Source organism: Haemaphysalis longicornis, unplaced genomic scaffold (assembly GCF_048455015.1).
Source record: "Haemaphysalis longicornis isolate Haplotype H1 unplaced genomic scaffold, Haemaphysalis longicornis Haplotype H1 scaffold_8, whole genome shotgun sequence".
Classification (NCBI taxonomy): Eukaryota; Metazoa; Arthropoda; class Arachnida; order Ixodida; family Ixodidae; genus Haemaphysalis; species Haemaphysalis longicornis.
This window is the reverse complement of record NW_027526445.1, coordinates 45,379,809-45,402,779: the sequence shown is the minus strand read 5'-3', so window position 1 is coordinate 45,402,779 and position 22,971 is coordinate 45,379,809. Positions and strand designations below refer to the sequence as shown.

The 22,971-nt window shown below is 48.0% G+C and overlaps 1 protein-coding gene across 2 annotated transcripts in view; it reads left to right on the top strand.

Annotated features, from left to right (window-relative positions):
* Positions 1 to 22,971, top strand: part of LOC144149640 (uncharacterized) — a 108,749-nt gene that overhangs the window by 33,260 nt on the left and 52,518 nt on the right. The gene's annotated exons all lie outside the window — the stretch shown is intronic.

The following is a 22,971-nucleotide window of genomic DNA, read 5'->3' as shown; positions in this document are numbered from 1 at the left end:
GACCCCCTCACGTCGCCCTAGTCTCGGGTGAGGCCCAGGCAACGCTCGGCGGCCCCCTCGGTACCAAGCGAGGATTCCTCCGTAGTCCAGTAGCGGGTCCGGGTCCAGGAAGTCAGCCTCGTCCGCTTCCGAGGGGCGGGGGGGCGCCGCACGGTACGCGAGCTCACGCGCGACGACGTCCGCCTCCTCGTTGCGGTTGGCCGCTCCTCCTGGGATGACTCCGACGTCTTGGCGACCACTGCCGCCTGTTCGGCGATAGTTGGGGAGCACTCGATCGCGGCCTCGACAGCTGAGGAGCTTGAGCTCGCCTCGCTGTCCGGAAAGCGCTCGATCGCGGCCAGTCTATGCTGGTGTATTGTTGTGTTTCGTCGTGCCCTTGTCAGGCTCCCCGTGGCACTCGCGTGATCGGGAGAGCTCGCGTGCGAGTTGTCCAAACTCATCGCTCACCAAACGTAAGCCCCGAGGGGGCAAGAAGCGCTATTTCTGCGTGATAAACGAAAAAGTTTGCGGGAGCACATGAATGGTGACTTTTAAGTTTTCTGCCAGGGACGATGCCATCATTTCTAGTTCTATGCTTGTTGCACTCACGCGTAGGGCAGCCAACTTCCCTGCATTTTTACTTTCAATAATCGGAAGACTTTTGCGGCTATTGTAACGGGAAGATAAACCTTTGCCAAACTCAGGGCTATTATGGCAAGTCTCTCCCCAGGCTCCAGAGGCTCTCTCATGGCGTACTGCCGCGTGAGGTACTACTTCACGAACGATAGTAGCATCCCCCGGTGTCATTCGGTAAAACTAGAAAAAGAAAATCACGGTCACCCTCTCGTATAAGCTTCATGTGAAAACAAACAAAAACAAAAAAACAAAAGGTGGGTGTGGAGGGTGGAATAAATGTGCGGCATTGTAAAATGCTTCGCCTTTCAAAATGCAAAACACAGAAGCCACCGACCAAGTTCAGGTGAAGCAAGTGCCGAATAGGTAACAATATACTTATGGTAAACAGAATTGGATGCAAAAAAGGAACTTGATACTTACTGCTGCACGTGTTAACTATTACTTGAAAAATGGTGATTTTGTCCGTGTGTGAGCTGTGTGGGAATGAGTGTTCTCCAAGGTTTGTAGTATGTGGCCTGCAAAATCGCACCCGTCGTTTTCGCATGTGTGGGCGTGTTCCCACTGGGAGTCTCTAATCCAATCCTCGTCGCCAATGTGGTGTTTGCGAAGGACGTAAGAAGCACCGGCAGCACCACCGTACGAAAGACGTTTATTGTACACAACACATCAAATATATACATAAAGGACAGACGCGCGCCCCCCGGGGGTGAAAGAACACAAAGTAAAACCGAAACTGAATATAACACAGATGTGATGCACAGAGCGTGCAAAGTAAATTTTACCTAAGCAGACGGATGCTCAATGAGGGCGCACCACTCCAGTATTACCCCACTGAGGTTAGCCGGCAATCGAAGTGTCGGGCAACACACTCGTTGAAATACAGAAATGTGGCAAGGCCTGCAACTTTGACTTAGTTTCCCATCATTTGTATTTTTTGTTTGTGTGCATGGTGGAATCCATGTAATATTCCAACTAACTGTAGACGACATCTGCAACGTTGAGGGCAGGAAGTTTTCTCTTGCCTTTCTGGCCCAGCCAGCTATAATTCACCTCAAATTTTTGCGTCAAAAGCAAATCCAGGATTTTTCTCTTTTGCTGGTTCGATGGCGTATCCCCGAATGCCTGAGAACTGGTGCAAGAAGCTCCTCTTGTAACTTCGACACAAGAGAGTCCTTGTGGAGATGGTATACTGCCCTTTTTATTGGGTTGACAGCCCCATTGGCCAGTTGCTCGATGCCTCCCGCATCCTCTTGAACCGTTGGGTGGCCTTCACGAAGGCCGATGGCTTCAGTTGGAGACGTGCCTTCAGTGAAGTAGCTATGGAAGAGAGCTCTTGTCTCAGCGCTGCGTCTCAGGAGACGCACGACCTCGGCGATTTCCACGGTGAGATTGTGCTGGAGCTTCAATTTCATGACGGCGCACAGTGTTGGGTATCAGCGGAGGAATGCATAGTTTTTCCTCGTGCTTGCGTTGACCATCTTCACCTTGATGTCAATCATGGCCTAGCACTTTGTGTTGCCCCTGTCAGACACCTTGCTTAGCTGGGAAAGGCGGCATTGCCACACTCTGTGGTGCACCATCCGGTCGGGGTAACGTAAGAAAATAAGAATGTTACTTTGATCAGGGCAGAACACGAACTTCACGCTGATGCAGCCCTTATACATTTACATAACACAGCGATGGGACCTACTTGTTTTGTTTCTATAAGCTTACCTGGTTTGTCATCGACCACACCGTGGCTAGTGCATCCTCTGGCATCTTGCCATTGGGTGATGGTTGCTGGTGGTCTACCAGTCGGCATGCCAGTGGAGGGATTGAAATGCGGGCCTTTGGTGAGCTGAATCTCGTCCATCGCAAGAACAGCATGTCGCTCGCTTTCCTCAAGGAGGTCCACCATCTGGAATTCGCTCCCTCCTTAAAATGGCGGTTTTACCGAAAAAAAAAAAAACGTATATAAGTCGCACATTTGTTCATTTAATGAACTCTTTGAGAATCGGGTCACGATAAAATGTAAAAAAAAAAATGTGTTTGCGGCAATCGTCGCCTTTGCACGCATCTTGCGCTAGCATTAGGCATTGTTGGGCATGCAAGTGCCTCAAACCATGTAGACAATATTTTTCCGAACCATTTTATTCACTCAGCATAAACAACGGTAATGACAGCCTACCTGAAGTCATTTACTTAAAGCCATCGAAACCGTCTTCCTCGGAATCACTGACAAACGACGCAGCTAGTTCAGATCAGTCACGAACGGGAACAACCCAGCCTTGTGAAACCTTGCGACAGTAGTTTTCGCCAACTCCCACTTAGCTGGTTCCACAATTTGGTAGCGAGCCCCTATTGTGGCCCTCACTGCTTTGGTAATTTCTTCCATTTTCCAACTCGAAGAGAAAGGCACAGCATGCCCATAATGGTCCCAAGTTTTCCACGCATGTTGCAAAGTGCAACAACCGGTGGGCGTAGAACGTCACGGAGCATTCGCCGTAGAGTCCTTCAGCTTTTGAAACTGACACTTGAAGGAGGTGGCCTAAAGTAACGGTACAGTTTGTTCTAACATGGCGCTTAGTGATGACTTCGTTCATTGATTAAGGCACGATCATTCGTTACAGTGAGGTCACTGAGGACAGGTTTCAAAGGCCTCCAATACACTGGACACGGTACCACGGCCTTTTCAGATCCTCACGGTTGACTCCTGCACAAGGCCTGCAAAAAGTGTGAAAGTAAACGGTAAAGGTTCAGTAGCGATTCAGGAACACATTATTCATTACTTTACTCTTTCGATCTGCACCCGCATCTCCATGTAAGACAAAATAGCAGCCGTTTGCGAGCACACAAGCAGTGCCCAAACACAGCACGAGCGTCGTCTTTCATAAGCAGCAAAGCTGTCAGAGGCCCTAGTGAAAAACCTGGTGAGGGATCGATTTCTCCCATGGCTATCATTTCATCTGTGTTTGGGGGGTTTGATGTACGGTTCTTTCACCCATCCACTGACGAAGAAGTTGTTGTAGGACCCCAAGCTCTTCTTGTTCTTGGCCTGCCGCCTCGTTAGGAAGCTTGCCCTTGTCAAAATTGAAGGTCAAAATTATTCCGTAGCCGTTTGAAATAATGAATTACTGGTATCCATGACTTCGTGTAGCGCCAACAAAACGACAAGGACAAAGGGGGCGACGGGTACAAGCGCTGGTATCCACTGGTATCCACCTGTGCAATGGAGCCACAGATAAGAGCCCAACACATTCACATGAACTGCTTGGAGGAGGGAGATGCAGCAACGTGGCAGAGGGGTTTCAATTGAATTTGTGACGCAGGGGGTGCATACTTACTCACGAGGGTTTTTAGTCCAAAGGTTGAATGAATCCCACTTTTACTTGCACAAGGAGGGAGCTTACCCGGAGCAACAGCGGTTGTTGGCATGGCCTGAAGCTTCTTTGGCTTTTCTGCTGCGTGGCAAAGCCACACCTTGACCACACTGGCCACCTCACTTTTTTTTTGCTTGATCAAAGTTTCGTTTCACTGCCACTTAAAATATTTTTAAAAATCAAACACTCTCGCAAGCTCACACAATGATCATGAACTGTGTTTTCAAAAAACAGAGGTGATGCACAGAGCGTGCAAAGTAAATTTTGCCTAAACAGATGGATGCTCAATGAAGGCGCACCACTCCAGTATTACCCCACTGAGGTTAGTTGGCAATCGAAGTGTCGGGCAACACACTCGTTGAAATACAGAAATGTGGCAAGGCCTGCAACTTTGACTTAGTTTCCCATCATTTGTATGCTTTGTTTGAGTGCATGGTTTATATAAGTTTATATATAAAGTAAAAGCTCGTTAATTCGGATTTCTAAGGACCGGAAACAATGTCCGAATTAACCGAATGTCCGTATTATCGAATGGTTGAAATAAACACAATAAATGCAAGTTTTTTTTCTACATACCTTTATTTTACGAAGTAATCGCGTATGCTTGTCTGCTTTCGAGCAGAAATTCGCGCGGACACAATTTTTCTGAGCCCTTTAAGGTGCTCAGCAGCTCGCATGCTATCTTCAGTGTCAAAACAAAATTCTTCGAGGACGACGAGGGCCTCCGCAGCTTCCTTCACAGTACGAGAGGGCCTGTGTGGCTCATGGTGCGGCTGCTCCTCTTCGAGCTCTTCGGTATCAGATTCGTCGCCATGCATCACTTCCTCGACGATTTGTTCATCAGTCAGAGAGCTGGCAGTGGCAACGCCAGCATCAATGCCGACATAATCGTCGAGCGTCACTTCATCAGGCATCACACTTCCGAAATCCTGCCCGTCATCAGCACCGTCGTCCGGCGACACTACGGACACTGCGTCATCGCTGGAGTCGGGTACAACAAAGCCACTGTGCCTAAAACAGTTGGCAATGACGTGGGCAGGCGTGTTCTTCCACAGATACGCAAGTATGCTAACTGCGCTCAGAAGATTCATGTCGTATTGTTTGCCGACGTCATGGCACAGGAGCATCCGTTCCAACACGCACCTTCGGTACTTCGTTTTCACGAATTGGATTATGCCTTGGTCCATGGGTTGAAACGCTGATGTTGCATTCGGCGGCAAAAAAGCAACTTCAATGTTGCTCAGTCCGGTGACACTGTGTGCACTGCAGTTGTCCAGCACCATCAACACTTTGCGGTTCTTCGCACAGAACTGTCGATCCAGCTTTTGGATCCAAGTTAAAAAAATTTCACCCGTCATCCACGCTTTTCGGTTGGCGCGGTAATCCACGGGAAGATTGTTCATGTTCTTAAAGTAGCGTGGCTTTTGAGCCTTCCCGATAACGAGAAGCGGCAAGCGCTCTGTCCCCGTCATGTTGGCGGCTAAAAGTACGGTCACTCGTTCCTTGCTTCTTTTGCCGCCGATACAAGGATCCCCTTTCATTGTCACAGTTTTGTCCGGTAACGCTTTGAAAAACAGTGCCGTCTCATCAGTGTTAAATATGTCATTCGGATCGTAGTCGGCAAGGTGCGTCAGCAGCTGAGCGCTCTTCCAGTTGTTGTCCGTGTCTTCACTCACGGCACCTCTTTCGCCGCAAACGGTCTTGAAAACAAGGCCGTGTCTTTCCCTGAACCGTGCACACCATCCTTCCGACGCTCTGAAGGAATCGATGTCCATCATCGCTGCAAACTTTTCAGCTTGCGCCATAATCAGGGGTCCACTCAACGGCAGGTTTGCATTACGCGCGCTGACCACCCACTGAAGAAGGGCTTCTTCCAACTCTGGATGAGCTGCTGTTCGTAGCCGCTTCCTCGATGCGCTGAAGTTCTCACCTTCAAACGCCTGCAGAATTTGCTCTTCGTTTTTAACATATGTACCAAGAGTACTTCTTTTCACATTGAACTTCATCACTTCTTGTCGAGAGAGCCCATTTTTCAGGGCACGCAAAATTTCCACTTTGGTGGTCAAGTCCTTGGCCTCGTACTTGGGCCGCTTCGCCGGCGTTGCCATCGGCGGAGTGTGCGGTCACAGGAGAAAGCTAAAGGAGCCGCACTGAATCATTCCACGTTAAAACGGCGTTCAGCGATGCTGCACTCCAACGGGAACAAAGCCACAAAATGGCACCGATGGCACCGCCAAACCTACACTGAGAGGCGCAGGCTCACTCCGTACTGGCCAACTTTACTCGATGGTGATGGTGGCTGTGCCCTTTCAAACGGGCTGTCGCTGCTCTCAAACACGCAACCAAGCCAAAAAAAAAAAATGCGAGGCTGGATTCAATGTTTACAGCAAATTTGCCCGCTGATGTTGACGGGATTTTGAGACAAGAATGTCACTGTTGCCAGCATACAGCGAGGACCCGGCCAATCCGAGAACGAACGATTGACAAGTGTTTTCACATGGAAAACGCCACGTAACGTAAAATTTCTTACCTCCAGACGTTCGCTGATCGCCGTTGGTGAGTTAGGCGGCCCGATCCCGAATAGGTCATTGCCGCTGACATATATCACGACAAAATCTACTGACAGCAGTTGTAGCCCAGCTAGCAGCTCGGGCAACGTCTCGGTAGTTGAGCCGCCGAAGCTGATGGTCATCAACTCGACCGTAGACCGCAAAGGTATACGGTCCCGGGCCATAAATTTAAGCTAGCTGTCTCCAACCGCGACTCCGCGAATTGTCGCTGCCATTTCAAACGGTGAAGATTCGCAGATTCGTCGGGACAACGGTTGACACAGTTGAGAGGCGCGGGCTCACTCCGTACTGGCCAACGTTACTCGATGGTGATGGTGGATGTGCCCTTTCAAACGGGCTGTCGCTGCTCTCAAACACGCAACCAAGCCAAAAAAAAAAAAAATGCGAAGTTGGATTCAATGTTTACAGCAAATTTGCCCGCTGATGTTGACGGGATTTTGAGACAAGAATGTCACTGTTGCCAGCATACAGCGAGGACCCGGCCAATCCGAGAACGAACGATTGACAAGTGTTTTCACATGGAAAACGCCACGTAACGTAAAATTTCTTACCTCCAGACGTTCGCTGATCGCCGTTGGTGAGTTAGGCGGCCCGATCCCGAATAGGTCATTGCCGCTGACATATATTGCGACAAAATCTACTGACAGCAGTTGTAGCCCAGCTAGCAGCTCGGGCAACGTCTCGGTAGTTGAGCCGCCGAAGTTGAAGGTCATCAACTCGACCGTAGACCGCAAAGGTATACGGTCCCGGGCCATAAATTTAAGCTGGCTGTCTCCAACCGCGACTCCGCGAATTGTCGCTGCCATTTCAAACGGTGAAGATTCGCAGATTCGTCGGGACAACGGTTGACACAGTTGAGAGGCGCGGGCTCACTCCGTACTGGCCAACGTTACTCGATGGTGATGGTGGATGTGCCCTTTCAAACGGGCTGTCGCTGCTCTCAAACACGCAACCAAGCCAAAAAAAAAAAAAAAAAAATGCGAGGCTGGATTCAATGTTTACAGCAAATTTGCCCGCTGATGTTGACGGGATTTTGAGACAAGAATGTCACTGTTGCCAGCATATAGCGAGGACCCGGCCAATCCGAGAACGAACGATTGACAAGTGTTTTCACATGGAAAACGCCACGTAACGTAAAATTTCTTACCTCCAGACGTTCGCTGATCGCCGTTGGTGAGTTAGGCGGCCCGATCCCGAATTGGTCATTGCCGCTGACATATATCGCGACAAAATCTACTGACAGCAGTTGTAGCCCAGCTAGCAGCTCGGGCAACGTCTCGGTAGTTGAGCCGCCGAAGCTGATGGTCATCAACTCGACCGTAGACCGCAAAGGTATACGGTCCCGGGCCATAAATTTAAGCTGGCTGTCTCCAACCGCGACTCCGCGAATTGTCGCTGCCATTTCAAACGGTGAAGATTCGCAGATTCGTCGGGACAACGGTTGACACAGTTGAGAGGCGCGGGCTCACTCCGTACTGGCCAACGTTACTCGATGGTGATGGTGGCTGTGCCCTTTCAAACGGGCTGTCGCTGCTCTCAAACACGCAACCAAGCCAAAAAAAAAAAATGCGAAGCTGGATTCAATGTTTACAGCAAATTTGCCCGCTGATGTTGACGGGATTTTGAGACAAGAATGTCACTGTTGCCAGCATACAGCGAGGACCCAGCCAATCCGAGAACGAACGATTGACAAGTGTTTTCACATGGAAAACGCCACGTAACGTAAAATTTCTTACCTCCAGACGTTCGCTGATCGCCGTTGGTGAGTTAGGCGGCCCGATCCCGAATAGGTCATTGCCGCTGACATATATCGCGACAAAATCTACTGACAGCAGTTGTAGCCCAGCTAGCAGCTCGGGCAACGTCTCGGTAGTTGAGCCGCCGAAGCTGAAGGTCATCAACTCGACCGTAGACCGCAAAGGTATACGGTCCCGGGCCATAAATTTAAGCTGGCTGTCTCCAACCGCGACTCCGCGAATTGTCGCTGCCATTTCAAACGGTGAAGATTCGCAGATTCGTCGGGACAACGGTTGACACAGTTGAGAGGCGCGGGCTCACTCCGTACTGGCCAACGTTACTCGATGGTGATGGTGGCTGTGCCCTTTCAAACGGGCTGTCGCTGCTCTCAAACACGCAACCAAGCCAAAAAAAAAAAAAAATGCGAGGCTGGATTCAATGTTTACAGCAAATTTGCCCGCTGATGTTGACGGGATTTTGAGACAAGAATGTCACTGTTGCCAGCATATAGCGAGGACCCGGCCAATCCGAGAACGAACGATTGACAAGTGTTTTCACATGGAAAACGCCACGTAACGTAAAATTTCTTACCTCCAGACGTTTGCTGATCGCCGTTGGTGAGTTAGGCGGCCCGATCCCGAATAGGTCATTGCCGCTGACATATATCGCGACAAAATCTACTGACAGCAGTTGTAGCCCAGCTAGCAGCTCGGGCAACGTCTCGGTAGTTGAGCCGCCGAAGCTGAAGGTCATCAACTCGACCGTAGACCGCAAAGGTATACGGTCCCGGGCCATAAATTTAAGCTGGCTGTCTCCAACCGCGACTCCGCGAATTGTCGCTGCCATTTCAAACGGTGAAGATTCGCAGATTCGTCGGGACAACGGTTGAGACAGTTGAGAGGCGCGGGCTCACTCCGTACTGGCCAACGTTACTCGATGGTGATGGTGGCTGTGCCCTTTCAAACGGGCTGTCGCTGCTCTCAAACACGCAACCAAGCCAAAAAAAAAAATGCGAAGCTGGATTCAATGTTTACAGCAAATTTGCCTGCTGATGTTGACGGGATTTTGAGACAAGAATGTCACTGTTGCCAGCATACTTAAGTGCGTTTAGGCCGATTTGGCAGCGGTTGTGGTCAGCTTTTAGTCGGATGCACCTACACACGAAGAAAAGACGTTCAACCAGTCTCAAGTCAAGCCAAGTCGATAATTGATGTCCATGGCGATGCTGTGTTTGAGCTTCAGTTTTGTTCCGAATTGTTCTTTTTTCGTTTTTGAGCCTCGCCAGCGGCCTGAAAGTCGCCGAATTATCCGATTTGCGGTCAAATCTGTCCGAAATAACGAGCGCCCTGTCTCATAGAGTGATGCGTATATTTACAGGGACCAGATGACGTGTCCGAATTAACCAATTTTCCGAATTAACGAGAGTCGAATTAACGTGCTTTTACTGTATATATATACAAGAATTTATAAGCCTTACACAAGAAAGCAAATATGCATACAAGGAAATGAAGATTTGAAAAGGTAAAAAAATGTGAGCGCATGCGTGCAAGGCAATGATGAGACTATTTTAAAGGGACACTGAAGTGAATGTGTCAAGGTCCTGCTTTTGATTGCACTGCTTAGACTGACTAAAGTTAACACACTTTTCATCGCTTATCCGGTTGACAAGTCGGTAAGTATTTTACAAAGCGCGAAAGAAGAAAAACTACCATGCGCGGTTTGCGGCGGCTGCACCAAGTAAAGGCTGTGACGACGGGAGGAGACGCACTGTGATTGGACGATGTCCAAGGTTAGCATTCAAACAAGTTTCAGTTTCGGTTGTGTAAAACAACGTGCTTGACATCCGACGGCATCGTTGGATGGGCATTCTCGATATCTCAGTAATCGTCGTACCGCGCTTCTGCCATGATGTCGGCTGTAAAATGCACAAGATAAGCCTCCCAGGGCGGCTTGGAATCGTAGCAATCGCTAGCCAAGGTCTACGCAGTGGATGAACGCCCTCCGCATCCCCGCAGACGCTCAAATGCATGCCGTGCGCTTTTCCCCCATATTTGGAGCTTGCCTCACTCATGCCTGTATCATAAAAAGCGCGTTCGCACAAGGCCAAGTGTCTGTTGATTCTGGGCTGTGCCCATTGCCCGCAAGCAGTCTGTGCTTATGGCATGTGCGCTTGTGCAGCGCTTGTGTGAAGCGACCTTGACTCGGAGCTAGATACAGTCTACAAACTAACAAAGTAAAGAAAGGCGCATTCTTCCATTCTTCCAGTAGCTTCAACGCATGAAGCCCCAAAACTATTTAGATTTGATCTTATGATAGGGAGGGGAGGGGGGTGGGAGATGTCGTTGTTTGTCAGTTTTTGTGTACCATACCGTGCGTGGCTGAGGCGATAATTGAAGATTCGTCTCTCGTCTCGTCGCTGCAACTGCTTGCCCGGGAATGGGCGCATGAAATCTTTCCTCACTTGGAACGCCTCGTCTCCAACAAACACGTAGGGCGCAGTAGCTGCATTGGGCAGCTGCCCCACGGCAGGTATGCCCAACTTCTCTTCATGGAGGGCCTGGCCAAAGTCTGAGTTCTTGAAGACACCGCCATCGCTTCTGCGGCCCTCCGCACCAACATCAACGAGGACATACTTGTACGCGCTGTTCACAACGGCCATGAGAACTATGAAAAACGTGTGCTGAAAAAAAAAAATGTCATTGTCACTTCATATAGTAAGTGAGCTAAGGCGATATGATGGCAGGGATGGCATGGTAGGGGAGAAGGCTGTTTGTTGAGCAGATCCCAGCTCAAATGTTTTACACAATTTCGATATATTTAAGTATTAAAAGACATAACTTGATGGACCTCTAGGTGCACAGTAAAAGGAGAATAACTTTTTATTTAACTACTCTTGAATAACTAAAACATCACGTGTCTTACCCCCCCTCCCCCCCCCCTCGACTTCTGTTTGACAGGCAGTGATGCTTGTTTGCTGGGAATTAAATAATTTAGACTGACATTTTTCTTTGCTGTTTTTCTTTTTATTTATTCACAACATTGAAGGGTATGTTGCAAAGCTCCCAAAGTGAGCTTGGGTACGATTTTACTTGAGCGTCGCCACCTTCCTGACAGCCGGTTGCCATTTTTGCTTTCATAAAAAGCATTAGAAGCCAACAAGAAAGGGCGTCATGGTCCACCCTCTACGTACAACAGTTGAGTGTACTTGTACACAGAGTTTTTTAGACATAATTTAATCTTGTTTTGTTGTTAAAAAGGAAACTGAGTAGTGAACCTTAATAACAGGTTGCAAGAGAAATATTGCAACCCAAAGCACTCTGCAGTTTTGGAGTTTAGTATCATAAAGCTTATCACAAGTTTGTGCTAATAAAACGTGAATAAAGCAGATAAGTTCACCTTGTAGTTGTAGAACAAGCTGCCTGATTTTGGAGGTGCAGTGATCGCCACGTGCTTGCCGTCGACGGCTCCCAGGCAGTTGGGGAACTGCCATCGGCGGCTGTAGCCGTCGGCAATTGCGGCCGAATCTTCCGTCGTTGGCACCTGAAATTACATTAACATGAGTCATCACTACTTATCAACAGGTGAAGCATGGGCACAGCAAATTGTGGTATCCCATGGACCTGATTGACTGTTGTGTTTAAAAAACAATCATACCTGGTGGTGAATCTCTATCAGCGATAACGATAACTGATAGTGTGGAATAAAAAATGCCCCAATATCTCACACCTCCCTTAGGTTTCATTATTGGAACCCAAATTGTGGGTGTAGCTTTTAATTACAATCTGCTTGCCTGCTTGAAATTGTACGAAAAGTGTTCTCCAACACCTGAACGCCATCTACATGGGTTTTTGGTGGATGTCAATATCCTTAGGTAGCGTAAGTGGTTTGCAGATTCCCACTGCACCATGCTTCATAGCCCAGGTGCAGCTTCAGCGTGTGAAAAACGGGACGTTTGATATGACCTGCATGGGTTTTATTCCATTTTCCATTCGTGCAAAAATACATCCTCCCCAATCATAACCTTCGCTTTCAAAACCAGTCCAACTGTTTCCCTGCGACTGCCATTACAGTGCATTCCCTGGAACACAGTGATCTCATGTGGGGTCGTACCTTCATGTACTTGTCCTTCAAGTGTGCCCAGATGGCTCGGCACGTGTCGTGAACGGCCGTCCGGGCCGTCTCGATGCCCACGCGGTAGGCCAGGGCCACTTCTTTAATGTCCAGCCCCGAGGCAAGGTAGCTGCAACAAGAACAGAAAACGCAGGTGCTTTGTAACTGCCACTACCACTTGCTGCCAAGCAAACGTTGCCTCAGGGAATGGATGGTCATCGCCCTTGCCTTCTTGACTGCATTTCTTGTGAGCTATAATCGCATCATTACTTGCAATTTAACCACGAAAAACATAAACATGACGTGCAGAACAGCTTGCATGGTAGCACACACTGCTACGTTGTTGGTATGCAATGCAAATCATGACGCTGGTCGCAATGAAAAAATTGCTGCAGCCAAGCGAACCGCAACGCTTTTACGTGACGTTTTTAAGATGAAATAAATGTGAGCGGAAATCTCAACCAGCCTCGAGGCAATTGCAAGCCTTTCGCCTGACTCGAGAGGCTCCCGGACGACGTACCGCCGCGTCAGGTCGGTCTCCACGTACGACAGCAAGAGGTTGAAGTTCCTCGGCGGCCTCATTCTAAAATATTAAAAAAAAAAGGCGTGGTCCCCATCCCGCATGCGCGGCATCTGCAAATAACGGGAAAAATCAGTAGTGAGAGAGGCGACATCACGAACTGCGCCGAGACTTCCGAAAGGAGGAGCTACTGCTTGCTCATCATGCTCGCTCTCGCTAGCATGAAGCGACGCAATTGTGCACGCATGCAATGTGCAATCTACCTCTACCATTCATTTAAAGCGGTACAAACAGACAGAGAATCCAGTTACTTACTGCAGTGTAATATAAGCCTTCCTGTTTGCGGAACTGGAACACTTGCTGCACCCACAGCCGCCGTTGTGTTTTTTTTATTATTATTATTTTGTCGCCTTCTCAGCGCCCCCAGCACCAATACATGTTTCTGGAGAACCACGACCTGATACTCGTTCATGGCTCTGGAGGTGGAGCGGTCGCACGAACAGAACGCAGAACGGCGGCAGACGAACTTCGAAAATGGTGGCACACTGTTGCTCGAACGAAAGGCTTTCGTCGGCTTGATGCAGCCGGCAGTTTTTCTTCAGCGTCTAAACAACGCAGTTGGATGCGGTTTAGCAACGTTAAAGTCACTTAAGTGCATTTATGAACAATAATAAACGTTTACTTTAAAGCCCAATTACAAAAAAACTCTGCACAACTTGTTTATGTTGGCACAGAGCTAGGCAAGCAAGTCTGGCAACACACACCGACGCAGCGTTGAGCGCGCACGCCGGGCCCCGGCGTGTGATTTCGCCGGTCCCATTCGGTTACTCGCCCTCTCCTGCGGGCGCGCGCGTTGACGCCGAACGATGCTGACGCTCGCGCGACGCCGAAAATACGCTGCATGTGGTTGGGCCTTAAGCGATCAGCGACTTCCATCTGTCATTAACTGTGCACCCTGCATAAAACAAATGCACATTTGGCAACCGGGAAGCTGCCGTCTATTTCATTTTACGTGTCAGTAGCCTTTCTATGAATTTTCCTGTACTTTCATTTTCAATGCAGTCAACACTATTATGAAAGGCCAGCAGTGCCAGCAACTGATTCGTACCACTTGCTCAATGTCATTGGATGGGGCAAGCAGGTGTCGAAGAAAGCTCGGTCATATCTGTATGCCCGCGGTGAATAAAAATTCAATGTCAAGGCCTCGGTTCTGGTGAATAGGTTGTTTGGATTGGGGCACTTTCTGGCTGATTGCTGCATTAGAAGGTCCTTCCTATACCCACCAAGACTCTGCAGGGTGCCTTTGTCTGCCGAAATTCGAGTTTCAGACAAATCCTTGATAACCTTCTGAGGATGTGTTGCCTTTTGCACAAGACGCCGTTGGGACTCCTGCAAATTTTTAAACTTCTTTTTGCTCCCTGTCTGCAAATTTGCATGGCACCTAATTTCCACTCCTCAAAAGTGCCTTTTCTGGGGTGTCCTTCACAGCTGACAGCTGCGGAATGAAAACAAACTAAGCACGTGCAGTCTCCATTGATTACGTAAATGGGGCTGAAATTCTGACTTTTTTCGAATATATTCAAGGGAATATATTTTTTAGGAATAGGCATGCATCATATTCTCCACTAGCCCAGTAATTTATATTCTGGTGGCATAATTGAAAAAAACTCGTATGTCACTGCATGGGCATTCAATTGTGCTAAATGTTCTTGGTATTACATGCTTCTATTGAAGGGTGTGTCCAGATGAATGAGATTGTAACTGTCACATACCAGTGATTCTTTTTTTATGAGGCAGGTATGTACCCCACATTCTTTTGCATACTATATTAGGAAACCATTCTAATCAGAATAATGTATTTATTTTGCAGCAACTACCCCAGTAATATTTACAGCACAGAATATTGAACAACACAGCATCAGCACATTTCCTTTCCTTCAATGCCTTGATGGCGTTGCAGCAAAATGGGTTGCATGTGCCGATGGCTGTGCAGCCTCCATAGGTGCATCCCATGACCTTGCACTTGATGGCTGAACAGTGTATAAACAACGATTTTAAGAGGTTTGTTGGATGCACGTATGCAAAGAGGCACATTTCAGTACTTGGTAAACAAAGACATGCACAAAAGTGACTACAATTAACAAGCGGCTCACACACTTTCTTGAAGAAAATCACGTTATTGATGCCCTTCAGTTTGGTTTCCGGGCAAGGCACTCAACAACTGACCACCTTCTCCGTTTAGAAACTAAAATTAGGGAGTCCTTTGTTCAACGACAACACTGCGTCTCTGTATTTTTTAACTTGTCAAAGGCTTATGACACCACATGGAAACATGGTATAATGCTAGATCTACAGGGATATGGTGTAAAAGGCAGAATGCTTACATGTTGAAAAGTTACCTTTCCAATCGCTCCTTTCGAGTGAAATTCGGAACAATATTATCGGATGTGTACACTCAGGAAAACGGCGTACCTCAGGGAGGTGTTCTCAGTGTTACGTTGTTCCTAATCAAACTAAACTCAATTGCACATGTAATACCGAAATCTTTGATGTATTCGCTCTATGCGGACGATATTCAGATCAGCTTTTCCTCGTGCAACTTAGTATCCTGCGAAAGGCAACTGCAACTTGGCATCAACCGTCTGGTGCAGTGGGCCGAGGAAAATGGATATAACTTTTGTGCAGAAAAAACAGTCTGTGTGCCTTTCAGTCTGCACCGAGGAATTGTGTTAGATCCTGAGCTGCACATTAAGTCAGCGCAAATCCCTGTTCGAACTGAGCACACATTTCTTGGTTTAATATTTGACCAAAAGTTAACATTTAAAAGCCATGTTAATTATCTAAAACACAAATGTCTGAAATCAATGAATGTTTTAAAACATTTATCGTACAGAACGTGGGGCTCAGATCGTACCTGCCGTTTGCGGCTGTACAACAGTCTAATTCGTTCCCAGTTGGATTATGGCTGCTTTATTTATGGATCTGGTCGCGAATCTGTACTCAAAGCGCTCGACACCGTTCACCACTGTGGCTTGAGAATAAGCACCGGAGCTTTCCGGACATATCCGGTACAAAGCCTGTATGCAGAAACCAATCAATGGTCACTTAACAAACGGAGAGTACTCCTCGGAAACATGTACATAATGAGAATTCTTTCCTGCACCACTCACCCTTGTCGACAGCTGTTTCTGAAACCTCGCTTTGAAACTCTCTTTACCAACAGGCCTCGGACTATTCCAACCATGTTTTTCAGGTACCGCATTCTTAATGAAGCCCTTGACTTTTATGTAGATGATACCATGCTGGTCACCCACAGAACCGGTTATGCTCCATGTGACTTTTCCTTGCTGAAGTACAATAAGCACAACACTCCAAAGGAACTACTGCAGCAAGAGTTCTTAGATATCTAGTTCAGGTATGCAGGATGTGCTACTTACTTCACAGATGGTTCTAAAGGAGAAAGGCATGGAGCAGCTGCAATGGGACCTTATTACGAAGAATGCCAACGGCTCAGACCTGACGCTAGTACCTTCACTGCCGAACTGCATGCCATACAGCTCGTTTTAAACAAAGTATGCATTGAAAGGACACCACAGTCAGTCATCTTCTCTGACTCTCTCAGCGCGCTAGCAGCCCTGTGTTCAGGAAACAAAATCAAAAATCCGCTAGCCCAACAAGTGCTTAACCAACTGATGGACTGTAGCAAAAATCACTTAGACGTGAGCTTCTGTTGGGTACCGAGTCATGTAGGAATCCACGGCAATGAAAAGGCAGATTCCCTCGCAGCCCAGACAAAAGATCTCGAGGTGACGGAAACTCGTTTACCCTACCAGGATTACAGACGGAGACTAAAATTATCAATAACGAAAAAGTGGCAGTCTGAATGGACAGAACTCAATGAAAACAAGCTCCACCTTGTGAAGCCGCACCTGAGAGAGTGGCAGAGCGGCAGACATAAAGAAAGATTTGTAGAGGTAGTGTTATGTCGCCTAAGAATTGGGCACACGCGCTTGACCCACAACTTCCTATTGCTGGGAGAAGACCCTCCAGAATGTGAGCAATGTGGGAAGCGCCTTACAGTAATACACATACTTATCGAGTGTCCTAGTTACGAAAACAAGCGTCGTGAATTTTTTTCCCACTTTTACAAATTTCAAATTCCATTGCACCCTGCTTTACTGCTTGGCGATGAACCCCTGGTTCCCTTGGAAAAGGTTTTTAAATTTTTGAGTGCCATCAAGCTTTTAGAGAAACTTTGATTTTACAATGTTACGTCATTTTTACTTGAGCGGTTTTTAAATTTTTGAGTGCACTCAAGCTTTTACAGAAACTTTGAATTTACCACTTTACATGATTTTTACATGAGCCTCTTACCGTAGTGTGTTCAAAATATTTACCTTGTGTCTGGCGCATTATAGCCAAATTTGGCTGCTGCGCCAATAAAATTCAAATTCAAAAGTAGACCTTCAGCTCTTCAAGATGTGTGGTGACACGAGCCACATTTCCGGCACAGAGCAGTTTCTTCCACCCTTTTCGCTCGATGTTTCTAGAATGTTGTACGTTGAATGCGTCATTAACATGCCTGGTGAATTATGAAGGTGCAGAATTAGGGAACTTCCACAAAGTTTTCATGCTCTGCACTCACCAATTGCATCGGCTACTGACTGGCTGGACGTTTGGCTGTCCAGCAGGTCCTTGAGGCTCTGGAAAGGCAGAAGTCGAGTGAAAACGATGGGGATGCGCCTTCACGGGCAACGAACCGCAGAACTAGCAGAAGCCGACGCCTAGTAGAGGTCCCCGCCAGGAAGACGTAGATGCCCGTGTCGCGGCGCTCTAGGCTGTCGACCGGCAGGCTATCTATGAAGTTGTTTCCATCCATCCATGAGCTGCCAGTGAGACCCTGCATAGCTTGGTGTTTCCAGTTGACGTGGGCTTGCCTCAGTTTATTAGCCAAGGGCAGTCACTCAGAGTATGGCACCTCGTGGAGCTCAAGAGTGTGTTTCCACATAATCATTTCACCTTCTGAATATACATTTGTCATTGCCACAGCTGGCCGGTGACCTGAATCAACAAAGGTTGCGAAAAAACGCATCCACTCATCTTCAGTGGGTGCTGCTGGCTCTGCAAAAGCTTTCGGCTCACAAGTTGCACTGGCATCGACACCTAAACATCGTTTTCTCATTGTCGATGACGCGAAATTCATAGCAGAGATAGGCCTCACATCCACTTTCCTGATGTGCGTCGGCAGCCACGAGTTGGCGCCGTCTGTGCAAGAACGCTCTTGCTGCACGCGCACGTCGTACTCAATGTAAAAAAGCAGCGCCGCGACATGGGAGCGTGCCTCGCCGTTCCCAGCCATGCAAGTACTGTGCGTGGCAACTCACCGTCACTCTTGCATAAGACCCATCAATTGACAGGTGGCTTTTTGAGGCTCTGCGAGTGGTTGACCTGGGCAAAAAGCTAACATTGCATTCTGTTAGAAGAATAAAACACTGTAACGTACCTTTGTCTTGAGAACCATGGAGTCCGAGGAAACTTCCTTTACCCATGGCTCGCGCACCCAACCGCTGGTCACGAAATTCTGGCCTTCTAATGCCTTTCGTGCCTTCAGTTGCTGGCGGGTGATGAATCTGGTCCTCGAGACAAGCAACTCGCTGATGTCTGCGGCGTCGACTTGCGGCCACAGGTTGGCGTCTCTCACGCAGTCGCTTTCACTGAGCTCAAACGGGTCCACACCTCACAGGACAACTGTTTCAGTGTAGCGCGCCTGGTCTTTCAGGCACAGCGTCGTTGCATAAATCGTTTCATCTTGTGCCATTTTGCAGCAAAACAATGCTGCATTCTTGCACACAGATGCCAAACTGCATGCACCAAACTGTTTCCAGTTGAAGTGGGCTTGCCTCAGTTTATTATCCAAGGGCAGTCGCTCAGAGTATGGCACCTCGTGAAGCTGAAGAGTGCGTTTCCACATAATCGTTTCGCCTTCTGAATATACAATTGCATTTTGTCACGCAGGGTGTTCCTCAGCAGCTTTAGCATGTGACAAGTGTCCAAAAGGGCCAAGATAGGCTTCTTCGTGATTGGGTGTGGAAAAGGGCCCTCCAGCCTGGCCAAGTCGAGCATTGTACTCAACCAGGCACTGTACGGCACATCACATGGGAGTGTGACAAAAACATAGATCTCACCTCCCCCCCCTTTTCCTTCCCCTACCCCTGAGCAGTGGGAGATACTGCTGTCCAGCTCCCTCCCTCAAGATCACCTTCTGATGGTCGAGTGGGCTAGTTGAACCGGGACAGCACAGGGTTACCTGAAATGAGGAACCACCCCGCCTAAACTGAGCTCAATAAAAAAAGTTTTCTCTAGCTTGCAGCCAAGATGACGCCTCGGACAGGAGGGGCAACAAACAACTCCTCCCCTGCATGCGAATCAAAGCGTGTGGTTCGGACCTGTTAACCGGCGATAGGTCCATGCCTGATCAGCCACTGGCATGAGGCATTAGTCGGGACACCGGATGCCCGTTATAAAGGCAAGCACATCAACTCTCACAATACACACAGGAAATGCAAAACAGACCGACACAGGACGTAATACACAGTGGAATGAAGCGTGTTGATGCGAGCTGAGGAACTAGGCAACAGTGAGAGGAAGAGGACACTAAAGCAGACGATAGGCGGGTTCGGGGGCTTCTCCCAACCGAGCACAAATGCGCGCTACATAAACACACACGCATACAACACTGTACACTAAGAGAGGTGGGTAAGCAAGTCTGTGGAGTTTATGTGAAGAAGGGCTGTAATAGGGAGGGCAAAGGAAACCTGAAGGGTAGAGAAGGGGAGGATATCTTTGCTGCTGTTCGGTTTGTGGTCCCGTTGGGAGGACGCGTCGGCCCGATAGTCACCCCTCTGTGGAGTACTGTTGATCTGTGATACAATGCGGGTGTGCTTGGACTGGGTGCAGTGCCGTCCTCGAGAGGAATTTTCAAGGCTCGAAGTCGCCCCTTTTGTCGCACAAGTGCATACACTACGGCCCTCAAAACCGGCCGCCACGCCACAACTCCACACGACCGGCCACCGGTAGTTCTCACTTCCTTCTCCCAGCGAAGCTTGTGCTGCCTTAGCCATACAGCTTTTCGGGCCGCACGTCTTCCAAGAACCTGGCGGGTGGGGGAATCCATTGGCTGCGGCACTCTCGCCCACCTCCTTTCTTCAAAGGCTTGCTAACCTGCGTGCAGCAGTGGCGGCGAAAACACTCTCACTCTGCTGTTATGTCCTTGCTCACCCTACTGCGGCAAGCAGAGAAAAAAACAGCAAGCGAGGGGCAAAAGTTTTGTGGCACTGTGTAGCACAAACAGATTTGAGGCTGCACCATCGTAAGTGATGCCAACATTGTGTGCGCCTCTTTGCAGCGCCGAATTGAATCTTTGTTCCCCACTGATGCTATCCACAAGAAAGTAAGCAATCGGCGGCTTCCATCTGCCATTAACTGTGCACCCTGCATTAGACAAATGCACCTTTGGCAACCGGGAAGCTGCCGTCGATTTCATCCTACGTGTCGGTAGCCCTTCTATGAATTTTCCTGTACTTTCATTTTCAATGCAGTCAACGCCTTTATGAAAGGCCAGCAACTGATTCGTACCACTTGCTTAATGTCATTGGATGGGGCAAGCAGGTGTCGAAGAAAGCTCGGTCATATCTGTACGCCCGCGGTGAATGAAAATTCAACGTTAAGGCAGAGGCCCTCGGTTCTGAGTAGTAGAGTAGTAGTAGACTTTATTGGAGCCCGATAAGACGGCGGCACCTTTAAGTGCCGGACGGGGCGGTTCCCTGTTCACGGGACCCGTACGTGGCCAGCAGCTCCTGGCCCCTGGCCGCTAGCATGAATAGGTGGTTTGGATTGGGGCGCTTTCTGGCTGATTGCTGCATTAGAAGGTCCTTCCTGTACCCAACAAGACTCTGCAGGGTGCCTTTGTCTGCCGAAATTCGAGTTTCAGACAAATCCTTGATAACCTTCTGAGGATGTGTTGCCTTTTGCACAAGACGCCGTTGGGACTCCTGCAAATTTTTAAACTTCTTTTTGCTCCCTGTCTGCAAATTCGCATGGCACCTAATTTCCACTCCTCAAAAGTGCCTTTTCTGGGGTGTCCTTCACAGCTGACAGCTGCGAAATGAAAACAAACTAAGCACGTGCAGTCTCCATTGATTACGTAAATGGGGCTGAAATTCTGACTTTTTTCGAATATATTCAAGGGGATATATTTTTTAGGGCTAGGCATGCATCATATTCTCCCTAAGCCCAGTAATTTATATTCTGGTGGCATAATTGAAATAAACTCGTCTGTCAGTGCATGGGCATTCAATTATGCTAAATGTTCTTGGTATTACGTGCTTCTATTGAAGGGTGTGTCCAGATGAATGAGATTGTAACTCTCACACACGAGGGATTCTTTTTTTATGAGGCCAGGTACAGTGCTCAACACCCTTGTCTATAACACTGAGTCCAACTTTAACTAGGTACCTTTCAAAACTGAGGACTCAGACTTCTCATAAAAAATGTTGAGGTCAAAATATATGGTTATATATATATATATATATATATATATATATATATATATATATATATATATATATATATATATATATAAGAGAGGAAAAGGGGCGTCCAATAGTTTTCTTCAAATGCTTTTGAGCCGAAGCAAGATAGGGCTATAAGTACGAATCCTGTATGTTGCCCTCTATACTCTACATTCTCTTGCATACTCTATTAGGAAACCATTCTAATCAGAATAATGTGTTTATTGGGCAGCATATAACTACCCGAGTAATATTTGCAGCCCAGAATATTGAGCAACACAGCATCAGCATATTTCCTTTCCTCCGATGCCTTGATGGTGTTGCAGCAAAATGGGTTGCATGGGCCGATGGCTGTGCAGCCTCCATAGGTTCACCCCATGACCTTGCACTCGATGGCTGAACAGTGTATAAAAAAGGATTTTAAGAAGTTTGTTGGATGCACGTATGCAAAGAAGCACATTTCAGTACCACATAGTCTTTTCTTCTCCTTCCCGCCAGAGTATTTCAGCTTGCAGTCTCGTTAGCTTGACCAGCTCTACTGCTATGTTCCTGGTTGTTGAACTAGTAGTTGGGGGTATGCAGCAGCTCGTTCTAGTTGGAGGCAAGGGTGTCGGTGGAGGACATTATCTTGTATCGGGACGCTTGTCCGCGTTCAGCTTGTGGTTGATGAAGATGGACACCTCCTGCTTGAAGGTGTTGCCGGCCCACAACGTGAAACCTGACGGCCGTGCGTTACGCCTGGTGAATCCTGACAAGCTATCATAAAAAAGGTCATTGACAACTGCATGATCAGGCAGTGTAGTCTTAGCGACTGGTTATATAGGCACCGTGTAACGGAACAGAATTTGTGACTAGATGAAAACGACCACCCACTAATGTGCTTAAAAACAGCGCAGAAGTGCTTGCATGGGTATTTGTGCTTTGCAAAGTCAGGGCAGGTGCATAGGGGCTTCCAGAACTCAACTGTGTGTGTTTCATCATTGTCTTTTTCAGACTGAACAGCAAACGCACCTTCAGTAGGACGTTCCCTAATGTCAGAGCGTGTGTACTCCTCTGCGTTTACAAGCCGCCTGAGCATGTGTCTCATAAAGCTGTGGGGCCGGTTGTGAAGAAATGCGGAGACAGTTTTGTTGTACTGTCTGTACAGTGACGACTGCCTCATTGTCGACTCATGGAACCTTTTCTCATTGTCCGGAAGGCAGCCACAAACAACGGCTGCGCTCAGAGACGTCAGTGACCGCTTTCCACTCGCACTTTTGACATAATGGGCCTTGAGCACCCTGTTATGGGCTTCAATGCCGTTATTTGTTGTTAGAACAACGTCAGATTCAAGCCTGTGAAACATTACTCACATTCACACTTAGCCTCACTGTTTCGAAGTAGCTGCGGAATTTCTCGTTGTTCCAGTACTCTGAGCTAGAAGCAAGAACAGGTAAGGTAAGGTTAATAACTACCACATGTGGGCGTCAGCTTCCCGGCGCGCAAGGCCA